This window comes from Crassostrea angulata, chromosome 1 (assembly GCF_025612915.1).
Source record: "Crassostrea angulata isolate pt1a10 chromosome 1, ASM2561291v2, whole genome shotgun sequence".
NCBI lineage: Eukaryota > Metazoa > Mollusca > Bivalvia > Ostreida > Ostreidae > Magallana > Magallana angulata.
The window spans coordinates 30,247,687-30,260,697 of record NC_069111.1 but is presented as its reverse complement, the minus strand read 5'-3'; positions in this window follow the sequence as shown (position 1 = coordinate 30,260,697).

Genomic DNA, 13,011 nt, shown 5'->3' with positions numbered 1-13,011 from the left:
TCTCAGTTTGTTAACTTACCTGCTTTGCTTTTTGTTTATTTATTGGCGCCAGTTTCTGACACAGCGATATCATCAACCATTTGATGTGTAAGGAAATGAGAATAAAAAACTGTTTTCGCTGAAAGAGTTTACATGTACTTATCTTTTTTTAACATGACGACTAAGTTTAGAATACGTAACTTAACTTTATTTTAATTTCGTTTTATGATATTTATGTAACTTTATGGTTTTTGTAGAATTGATATTTTATGTTTCGCCAGGAAGTAGCTATCGCTTTAGTTTGTTTCCTTTTTGCCCAGATAAAACAACAAAAATGTGTGCATTTAGGAGGCTAGGTGATCAATAAATTGATCCTCAGATATGTCTTATATATTAAAATTTCATAAAATAAATGTATCCATAAACTATTCATTGGTATTAGAATTTGAATATTAGTTTTATCTGTATACAACTAGAGTCTTTCGTGAAAAGAAGGTTAATATTGCTTTAAAATGGCTTCGACCACCCAGCCCCCTTAAATATGCAATGATATTTTAGTGAAACAAATTAAATGAAAATATGTAGTGGATGATGGTTTTATATCTATCTGATCATTGCTATTATTTCATTTGTTAAAGAACCTTATAAGGTTGGTTAGACATGTACAATGCTTTTTTGTAATTTTTTCAGTTTTTTTCCTTGTAAATAAGCTTTGTACAAAGCATTGAAAAACTTTGCTAAAGAGAGGATTTTTACAATTATGATAAAGTGAATTCTAAAGGTCAAGATCTAAATAAAAGATGCATTATGATAATGCATGATCTGGTTTCGTTCTAATTTCAAAAGAAAAGAGTTCCTATGACGATGTTTTATAGCAATACATTTGTCAAGTATAGGTTATTGAGCAACACTAAACAAATGTTTGTTTAAAACTGCAATTTTTTTTATAAAATTTGGGGAATCTCAGTGTATTCACTATTGTTTTTTCCGTATACAAAACACAAGATTTTCATAGAACACCTACAGTTACTCAAAATAAGTTTAAGATTTACCCCTTTACAGTTAAATAAACTTATTTATACAAGTAGCTATCATTAATATTCCAATTTTTGTAGTTAAGGATGACGTTTACTCAAAATGAAAAAAAATCCCACTGATGATAATGAAAAACCAACTATTGTGTGTTATAGACCTTACATGGTAGTGTTATTCTTCACTTTCAAAAAAGTAGGTCAATGACCTACTTTTTTAGTTAATGGCCATTGAATATAATTTGAAAATTTGAGAAAACTCCATAAAAATTTTAGACTATGATTGAGATTTTCTTAATTGTGAAAATAATACAAATTGCCTAACTCTTTGACAAATGAAATACAGTTTATGAATGGTAGTGACATTAAATTGATACAAAGCATTAAGTTTTCATTCACAATTTTTAAAGATATTCTAGTCCGAATTTCCTCTATCAGTTTTCAAATTACTACCCACTTTTGATTCAATATTACAAAAACTGAATGATGATAATGCTAAAACATTAATAGTATTAAACTAAGTATATTGACTTTTCTCTGGTGGCATACAATTTATATGAGGTCAATGATAAAAATTTTGAGATATGGTGTCTTTTATCATTTTTAAGCATTTTTCAATATTTTTGTAGTGTGTGCCATGCGATTATCGAGACGAAAAAGCAAGATAAAACCAACAGAAAATATGCAAAAATATGTTGACTAACAAATAAAATCTTAACTTTAAATATTATAGTACTACCAAAAATATTTCAGTGTAAAACAAAATCTGAAAAATTTAGTCCGAATTTCCTCTGTTTCGCGAAAAGTCAAACTTTGTCAAAGCCTAATTCCAAAATTTAGTAAAAATATCGATTGTTATGTCAATAATAATTCATTTCATAAATACTTTTTGTATTTAAAACAAATTTTACTCATGAAATTAAACTTTTTAACTATCCGGATTCGAGAACTCAAACCCTGAGTAAATAACGTCCTTAACTGGAATGAGGAAATTTAATACTGTACATTTAAAAAACAAAATTGTGGTCTTAGTTGATTTACACCGAAGAAGTCAGATATGCTCTCTATAATTTTAAGATATTTGATGACAAAGCAGAAATTATTCCATGACGATGAAGTCGTAATGTGTATATTGGCCTCGCATGATTAATGAGGTCGAAAAGAAGTTAACTTTAACATTAACATATAGTTAACATATTTTGTAAAATCATATATTGATGAAAACCACTAGTCAATAAGTACATATAAATGAAAACTCCATCTTGGCCAGCTTTTTTCTTCTTCTTGCTAGTGTTTTTTTTCTGTTTCTTTCGAAAGTTGATTCAGTTTGAAAAAAAATATTAAGTTTCCGTAGGGCATTGAAATTGTGATTTTTCTTGTGAAAATTATATTCATATGTTTTAAATATAGATTTTGCATACTCTTTTTATTAAATAACATACATGTTTTTCTTTTTTCATCTTTTTCTTAAATTTTGTTGAAATTTTAATTATAATATAAGATTAAACTCTTTGAAAAATGATCCATATGTTTATGTCATCTGTACATGTCCGGACTTGTTCATACAATCCACGGAAAAGTTTACGATGTTCCCAAAGAGATAGGATAGGATATGTATATGACATTTATATAGTTAAATGATAATTATATTCAGTTTCATTCGTCTTGTCACGTGACTTTCCCAACCAATGAAATAGTGCAATTCATCGAATCGAATATTTGAAACGTAATAAACATCATGTTATAAGATTCAATGATATACATCTTAAGATATATATACATACACTATATAAACATAGTCAACAATTAAAATACCGCAACACTATATCCAAAAATACATCCATTTTTTTTAATATTGACAGGATAGAACACTGCCAGGAGAACAGTTCCTCAAATATCGTCCAATTATACAGAAGTTTGGAAACATATATAATTTTGTTCCGTCTGGACTAATTATATTTTTATCTTTTATCAATAATATCGATAAACATGCATAGAAATGTGCTGCTATATGCTGTCACATTGCTGAAAGGAGTGGACGTGTCAGTTAACAATATTTATTGTACTTGGCCATACTTGCAACTGAAAAGGGTTGATAATTATAACTAACTATAAGGTTTGGTTCTGAAGTTATTTATATAAGAATTTATTTAGCCATGCAAAGGTTTTGAAATAAAAAAGAAGTTTATCTCAAAGATCCAAATATTTTCTTCTGCAGTGATAGTAATTCAGTCAGCGATGCAGTTCTCTAGAACCGGCTTGTTTCACTTTATGACCTCACCTGTTTAAGAGATGGTTTTTTGTTTGCTCTTTGTAACTAATTGTAATTCTTCTTTGAGTAATTTATTGGATTGTTCAGTTTAATGTTTGGATCAAGTCACTGAAAAACATTTAGATAAATAGAAACTCCATTAAAAAAATCGTGCAATAAACATAAAATACAGTTTTGAGTATTTAAAAGAATTTAGCCACGCAATCAAAATCACAACTCATGTAATGGCTCAGAGATGAAAGGTATCCAAGACAATACAGAGTTAGCGCACATCTTGACCTAGATGATCAGTTAGGCAACTAAAAAAGGCGAGACATGCCATAGGAGATGAATTGTCAACCTATTATATTAATGTATTTCAATACAATCATGAAATCTGATTATTTAAAATATTGTCTCAAATACGCCGCAAAATAATGGCTAGATATTCCTTAATTTTTAAGATTTATAAAGTATGCGCATCATTTAATTACTTTTACGAAAAAAATGAGGTACAGTGTATTTTAAAAATTTCTAAACCTACATTTTTTACGTTTGTGCAATTTGGCCATATCATTTAAAAATGTATAACTTTTTATATCAAACCTGAAATTTGGACACAATTATCATAAATGTTTAGGCTTTATGCACATCAAATTTCAAGGTCAAAAGACAAATATTATGACTTCATCTTGGATGTTTATAAATTTTCACCTGTCAAAGATTTTAAAATCGTAATTAATCTAAGACCCATCGTCAAATTTTCATTATTTTGATATATTTTAACAATAAGTTAATGACAATATTACGAATCTATTGCCAATAACAATTTTAATTGACCTATAGGGAAAATGGATTTCACCGGGAAAAAAACTTTTGAAAATCTAAGTTTTTTTGTTATTTTCTATCGTACGTGTTTTCTAAATTTTTCGAATTTGCATTTTGAACCTATCAAATTGCTCTTGCAATTTAATTATTAATCTTCAAAGTTGGCAAAAACAGCATTTTCTCAGTAAAATGGTATATTTCTGCATGGTTTTTGGCCTTAATATCCCTTACGACAGGTTCCCTTAAAAAATCTAAGATATTTTGATAGGTTTTGTTCAAAAGTATAAATTTAGATAGAATTTTTAGGGGCATCCTGGCCCTGATTTAAAATTTTTCAAAAAACCGATAAACGTTTCTGAAACTAATTTCTATCACAGTGGTCTATATTTACACCCGATAATGTAAGTTCTGGATAGCTCAGTAGGTTAAACCGCTAGCTATGTAAAAAGTAATGATTTGTGACCTTGTTTGATTCCATCTGTGGGCATAATTTTTCCTTTTCAAACAATTATGAACACCTCTTCTTTTTTATGCAGAATGGCGCATTTTGTATACTTGATTTTGATCTTCTTCCTTAAATGCGTATTTGCTCTTTAAATTTACTCTGTGTTACTGAAAACAGGTGTCATTTTAAAAAAAAATCATGCCAAGCAAAAATTGTTGCGTTTGATTTTCCAGAACATCTATAGAAAATGGTATAATTGGTAGTGAAGTACTGTAAAGTAGATTCAGCTCGTTCTTTGCAAAGAATGTGTGCAGTGGCAACATTTTATGTCAAAAATGCAGGAGGAATGTTTATAGATTAGAAAAAATGGGGATGGGTCAGTTAGAGTCTGAAATCCTTCCCCTTGCCATCCCGGCATCAGGTAAGTCCCTTTATACAAAGGATGGTGCTGTGAATAGGGAAAAGAGTTAAATGGAGTGAACGGTGAATGATGATAGTGTTCGAAATTTTCGTAAAAATCCTTCTACATCTACAAACATCATTCTCCCTGTTATTTTTGTTGAAAAAAACCTAAGGCGACGTACATTATTTGTAGCAAAGAGTCCAAGGGTTTGCGACCTTTGAATATACTTTCGATATAGTTGCTAATTAAATATGTCCCTGGTTGTAAATAAACGCATAGAGAGAACATGTTATATTACAGAAAGTAAAATGAAAATAAAATGTAAAGATAATCAAGTAAAAAAGAGTCAAATACTTAACTCATATTGCTCGGACAACGACTGTGAAACTTTTTTGTCAATCACTATATGTGTAATTATACAAACTATACAAACTAGAACCTAAGAGATTACTGTGTATGACCCAAAATCAAGAAGTAGAAAAGGAAATCGATATGCTTTTTGTAAAGACAGAAACCAATACTGGTCCTATAAGTCAATTCAGTGGTTATTCGCAATAGATCCTTTCATCGAATTTGAATCATACAATTTCTGTATAGAGACTTTAAATTGTTGCAAATCTTCGTCTTAAGGTCAGACGACACCTTCCTTCAACAAAGATCATTATTATTCAAATTTTCAACGGCCTGATAATATACCAAATAGAGTTATTATTATTTATTATCTTTTTTGATCAAAAATTTTATATCAGCAATTCAAGTGTATTTTCCATAAGATTATATAGAGAATTGCATACTAGTTGTTAATCAATAACAGTTTCCCGGAAAACGTTCTATAAAATTGAATAACGTGTCGTCTGACTTTAAAGAACATTCACAAGTCCTCTTTACATCATATTACATCAGATTTTACTTTAACTACCAGTTAAAATACATTTCAATGAAACAGATAGGTCTCTTGTATGAATAGCAGCACAAACATGTGTAATATCTTCAAAAGTATTGAAGTATTGGCATAGCAAATTCTAACAATGAATATTTCATTTTACAAGCAACCAATAGGGGGTTGATATTTTAGGTTCGAGCCGATGGGCCAAACACTCTGAGGTCATTTTTTCTTTCATATTTTAAATATTTACAGGTTTCATTACAAAGAACACAATACAATATATTAATTCATCAGACAATTTGACTTATAAGAACATTTTGCTTATCTGTTTTGAACTACCCGAATGAAAACTTTTAGGAATAAAAAGAAATGATGTGACACACCTATACCATACACGTATCACGTGGAAAATATGTCATTGCTATAATTCATTTCTATCATTTAATTAAATGACGTAATAAAAAGGGTTTATACGATAAACAATTTTCATTGTTATTATTTCAACAAAACAATTTTGCAACATTTCACTGTGTATTTTTTTTCAACAAAATTGACGTAAAGAACTATCTGATAATATTTTATGTGAAAGATATTTTCACAATTTTCATTTTGATCCAAATAACGTCAGATTTTCATCCAGAAAACATCGAGCGCAGGCTTACGCAAGCAAAATATTTTCATCAAAAAATGTATCCATCCAAGACTTATTTTGCTTGTTCACAGCTGCGCCCTCTATTTCTCATCCGAAAAACATAAAAAAGCATATTTTTGACCGATTTTGATTGGATCACAGAAATAGCGTCTTGTGTCAAATACTACCAGTGTCTCTTAAGGGGGCATGGTCACGATTTTGGTCAAAAATTAATATTTCGATTGTAATATTACAATGCTTGAGTACGGCATTTTTGATAGGCAATCAAAATTTAAGTGTCATTCGTTGGGTTTTAAGCGAGTTACAGAGCTTAGAATTCTTTGCTATGTAAACAAAGCTTAAATTGTTTACATTTTGAATGTTGAAGTAAAAATTCCAGTGTTAGAACTAAAAATAAATGTGTGAAACGTTAGGAACTGTTTTTTGATGCTTGAAATGAATAAGAAGATAGATAAATCAGCTTGAAAAAATGATTGTTTACTGGTATATTGAACCTACGTAAACAAAAACAGGATACGAGCCTTGTTTACATGACAAAGAACTGTAAGCCCTGTATCTTGCTCATAACTCGACGACTAACTCTCATTTCATTTGATCATTAGAAATGCATTCCTAAAGCATTGTAAATTTTAAAAACAGAAAAATAGAATTTCATTAGAATCGTGATCATGTCCCTTTCAACAAGTTTGATATAGAGTTTTTAAAAAAAGTATTGAATCATAAAGACCAAATTTTACTCAAATCATATATAGCTTCGACATGAGAAACAAGATAATTACATGATAAAATACACATTTACCGGTATGTTACCAAGTCCTTCAGGCTCTGTGTGGAATCGAGTAGATTCCCCTGATATAATTCGGAATCTATAAGGATAAAGAAGAAAAATATATCTAAAACTAATAGTATCATGACAACGGCGAGGAAATTGGACTATGGGGAAGTTCAGAGATGAATCTTTTATTTCTAAGTGACAGCAACATACAGTCTATCAGACTGAAAATTCAAGATTATAATCGATATTGAAAGTGTATATGAAAAAGGAATTTTTTTTATTTAGGTACATACATATGTAGAAACAACCTTAAACTTAACTTCATTACTAACTTCAAAATCCATCAAATTTTTCGAGAATAATAGCAACTAAATTGAAATTAAAAAAAGAAATACTTGGTTTAGTTGCAACGACCATGGTGATTTTCCTCTCCAAAAATTAGACAAAAAAAAAAAAATTAAACAAGAGAGTTCAAGGGATTGTAGGTTAATATTGAAGTGGGGTTGAAATTTAAAAAGATCAGTTGTACTCTTCAATGTCATAAGACATAAAACTTTACGCGGATATACATGTATATAGGCGAAAATGACAGTGGGAATGTCTACATTTTATTACATTGATTACTGAGGTAGAAAAGATATTATCGAAATGTGACAGCTTTTAGATGATGCATGACCACTCATATAGCGTGGTAGATCACGGGTCAATAAGCGTATGACGTCATCCCGCCCATCTTTATTTTTCTTTTTTTTTTCTTTAGTCCTTCATGGCTGTACATATTATTCTAATGCCTCACCCATCTGTGTCATTTCGCAAGACAAATGCAATGACGTTACAAGGTGGGCTAAATTTGTTCAAAATTTCGACAAAAAGTTTCACACACTTTTCAGGACTGCTGAAAAGATCTTCAGTGTGACAAAAAAAATTCTGCTTATTGAAGAAATTTTATTACAACTATACTCATATGAATTAAAGTATTCAGTATTCCTTTTTAAATTCTTTGATATGAAAAAAAGACCACAACAACATTCAGCTTTAAAACTTTCAGTTTGAATAGGCAATAAAATGTCAGGGAACTGCAATAGAATTGAGAAATATTTTACAAAAAAAAATTGAAAGAGAAATCAGACAGTTGCCATTGATTACATCTTTATAAGAGAGAGAGAGAGAGAGAGAGAGAGAGAGAGAGAGAGAGAGAGAGAGAGAGAGAGAGAGAGAGAGAGAGAGAGGCGGATGTAACTAGTTTTAACTTGTTAAAAGAGATGACTGGCATTTTAGTTTAAAAATCATACAGACAATTTTCATTCATATCTGTTGATCTATATTACAGACACAGACAGTCTATAGATATGTAGGTCGGGTCGGTGCACATTCACTAGTTCGCACTTTGCAGAAATAGATAAAGATCTTTGTATAGAGTGTCTGGGAACATCAACTAGTTATATCTTTTATATATAGTATCGCATAGGCGTCGGAACGGGTGGGGGGGGGGGGCTAGGAAAGGGGGGGGGGGGTATACAAAACCAGAACCAAAGACCTTTTTTTTTTTTGACAAGTCTACCCCCCCCCCCCCCCCCACTTTCAATTTGCTTCCGACGCCACTATATCTTTTTATTACAGTAACTTTTACATGCATAAGTGTATGTAGCATTATCAATAGACGCATAAATGTATGCTATCTCTCAGCGAATCTATAATTTCATGTTTAATTTTCGTTATTTATTGATTTTCGATCGATTTCGATTAACCTATATAGTTACATGTACAGATGCTTGATAAAAATACAAAAACAAAAATAGTATGATTCTATATACACGTGCTTTTAAAAAATCATTTGGAATTTGTTCTGAATCTTTTAGAATAATTAGATTAATGTGATTGCTATGATAATGAAGGAAAAATTTGGTTTGTTCCTGTGGATTTTTTTTATTGGCTAAAAACCAGTAAATTGATTCACAGATATAGATATCGTAAAATTCGTAAATTGAAAACGTATTACTTCAAATTGTAGCCTGATAAAGAAGGGATCATTTGATAATCGTCTTCACGTGCCAAGAATTTCTTTGTTAGGTCAAATACATATTCGCGAAACCGTAAAACATATACATGAATTTACGATTATTTAAAACGGTATAGCTCCTCTATAACTGTTACATTTACTTGCCAAAAAATATTTTTAAAAGTGCTGTATGGAATTTTTTTTTTTTTTAAATCTTCTTTTAATCATGTATCTTTACCCCAAAGGACATTAAATCAATCGATGAAAAAATGACCTGCATCTCTCTTAAATATATTTCACTTACACATTAAAATGTATCACTAGTACTATAAAATGCAAAATTTAATTTATCAATTCCTTCTAAACGCTGATGGCTCAAACTGAACAATTTTTACTCTTTCCAGTATGGCTTTTTGATATATACATGTAAAGATATCTCAAACAAAATTAACTTTGAATGTACAGAAGAAAGACTGTTACTTTGAGGCAGTTTCGACAAACGAGCGCATCTAATTAACTCTTGAAATTTTAGATGAAAATTTTTGTGAACACTAATCCACTTCATTGCTTTTGTCAGTTGACATTTGCATTAAGCAGAAATGAACATTTTCAAATAACGAGAAACTATGGTTACCTGTATTTAATCTTGTTTACCATGGATATATACGGGTGAATATCAAGAATAAGTACTTTTTCGATAATTTATGTTTATTACTTCAATGGATCACACACAGTGAGAATGAATCATACACATCATAGGAATTTCTAGCCAGACGAGCCTTTTCAACAGACATATATCTTTTTTAAAATATTATGTGTGTAACAATTTAACACTACAATTCTCTCTTAAATTATCCATGTTTCAATATATGAACACAGCAAATGCAAGATTTTGTTTCTTTAATCTTTTAGATATTTTGAGATTTACAAAACTAAACAAAAATAAAAGTCTGCTTACATGCACATAAATCTTGTAAACGCTTTCCATTATTATGTAAATACCTAGCAACAAGAAGCATTTAAAAAATATAAAGCAACTTCACCCACGTTATTTTAAAGAACGTCAGATACGATCTTAAGCTTTGAAACAAGTTTAGTTTAAGGCAAAGAGTGATTTTCCACTGTAAACAAAACCGGTATCTTGAAATTGATCATTTATTTATTTCATGTTCAGGAAAAATATAATTTTTAAAGGTTGCATGCTTAGTATGAATATCAACAAAATTAATAGATGAATAATATAAAATAATTTTGAGAAAGCCTTTGATTCTATTTCATGGTCATTCATTTACAAAGTTTTAGAATTTTTTGGATTTGGTAAATATATTATTGTCAGACTGGGTAAAAATTTTAAATACCAATTTTAAATCTGCAATTCTGCAAAGTGGTTACTTATCAGATCAATTTAGTATTCAACGCGGCTGTGGAAAAGGGGGCCCAGTTGCCCCTTATCTATTTATACTTTGTGCAGAAATACTTTCTATTTTGATTAAACAAAACAAAGGTATAATTATTAATAACAAGGAATATAAACTAACACAGTATGCCGATGACACTACACTAACCCTTGATGGTTCTGAACAGTCTCTTTTTGCTGCTCTTGAAACTTTAGAACTTTTTGCAAGATTATCTGGTTTAAAAATTAACAGTTCGAAAACAAAAATTATTTGGATTGGCTCAAGAAAATTTTCTAGTCAAGTCTTCCATCATACTAGGTGGAAACTAGATTGGGGATCAACAGTATTCAATTTATTAGGTATTTATTTTTCAGTTGATCTCAATAAAATTGTTGACTTAAATTATGATAAACAATTACCAAAGATACTGGCATTGATTCAGCAATGGAATAGACGAATTCTCACTCCTATTTGAAGAGTAACCGTAATTAAAACACTTATATTGCCGAAGCTCAATCATCTTATTATCTCTTTACCAAACCCCAATAAAGAATTTTTGTCATCTTTGACCCAAGAACTCTTTAGATTTCTATGGAAAGCCAAGTGTGATAAAATCAAACCGGATGTTGTTACCCAAAAATATTTTAATGGTGGACTTGATATGTTCAATATTGATAATTTTTTAGTATCATTAAAAAGTTCCTGGACACAAAAGCTCCTTAGAGGAGAACAATCATGGATTCATATTTTTTATGCAATATATGGTGACACTGCTGTCAGAAAAATTCTGGATTTTGGTGATGATTTCATTAAGAAACTTTTAGATAAGACAACCAACAACTTTTGGGTTGATGTTTTAAAATCATGGTTGTATGTACTGGCATCATATATGGTAACTTGCAAAGTTCTTACAAGGTTACTTCATCTCCTGTATGGTACAGTTCTAAGATAACGGTTGGTAGGAAAAGTTTGTTTATAAAATACTGGTATGAAAAGGGTGTAAAAACTGTTAATGATTTCTTAGATGATAATGGAACTCTTCTACCAAAAGAGATGTTTGAAAACAAATTTAACATTAGTCATGTATGTACAATGCAATATAATAGCATTATAAGTGCCATTGCAAAGTTTTTAAGACTTTTTAGTTTCACCAAAGAAATGTATTGTTATAATATTGGTCCAATTATACCATTGTATTATGAGCCATTGTTCTTTTATAAAAAATGTACCAATATTATCTATAAAAATATTAACACTAAAGACAAAACTGCAGCTTCTGCTGTCAGATGGAACTCTGAAATGTCACTTAATGGTTATTTAGAAAAAAAACACCAAAGATGTATTCAAAATATATTTTAATGTGACCAAAGATTCTGCTGCTCAATGGTTCCAGTATAGGATTTTACACAGAATTCTCCCAGTTAAAAATTATCTGAAGAAGATAAAAGTTACTGATAACGATGATTGCACATTCTGTGGGAATTCTACTGAAACTAATGAGCATAATTTTGTTAGTTGTTCCCATTCATTAGCTATGTGGAATCAGTTTTAAATCTAGTATTCACATTTATAATACTACTTCAGAAAGAGTTGGTTTCAATATATCAAATGTTATTTTTGGAAATTTTCCTCTTCTAGATACAAACATGGTTGTGAATTTCCTTATTTTATATGGAAAACTGTTCATTTTTTATTGTTCTAAACAAAACAAACTTCCATGTTTATCTGGTTTATTATGTTACTTAAAAGTGAAATATGAAATTGAAAAATGTATATCTTATAAAAATTCTGAAATGAAAATATTTGACAAAAGATGGATTTTGTGGAGAAATATTTTTCACGAGTAGACTCGTATACTTTCTTTTCTGTACGTTGTATCAACTATAGTCCTCAAGCTATTTATTGTATATTCTTGTTGAGATTGTATGAGTGTGTGTATGAATATCTATGTGAAAAATTCATAAATTGCAAATAACAAAAAAATAATATAAGAACAATAAAAATAAATTGTGTTTTCATCCATTGCTATTGATACTATTTTCAAGATGAGTTGTGCAAGTGAAAAAACGTGTAGAAAAATTGTGAACTTTTGGTAAATATTAAGAACGGCTGACATCATTGGGCGTTGAACTCATAACACTGACTTCTGTCTTTAATGTATGGTGTTCACTGTTTAATCAATGAACCAAACTAATGTTTTGTGGATGAAACGTCTTTGTACATTTAACACTAAAATAACACTCCTATATATTTTTCAAATTTTTCTTTTAAACGCGATACAAACTAGCAGTTCCGGTTGTTTCCGAGCTTTGCTTGGATGAACCATTAATTAGAAATCACAGGGTTTTGACTCAATCTTAACAAA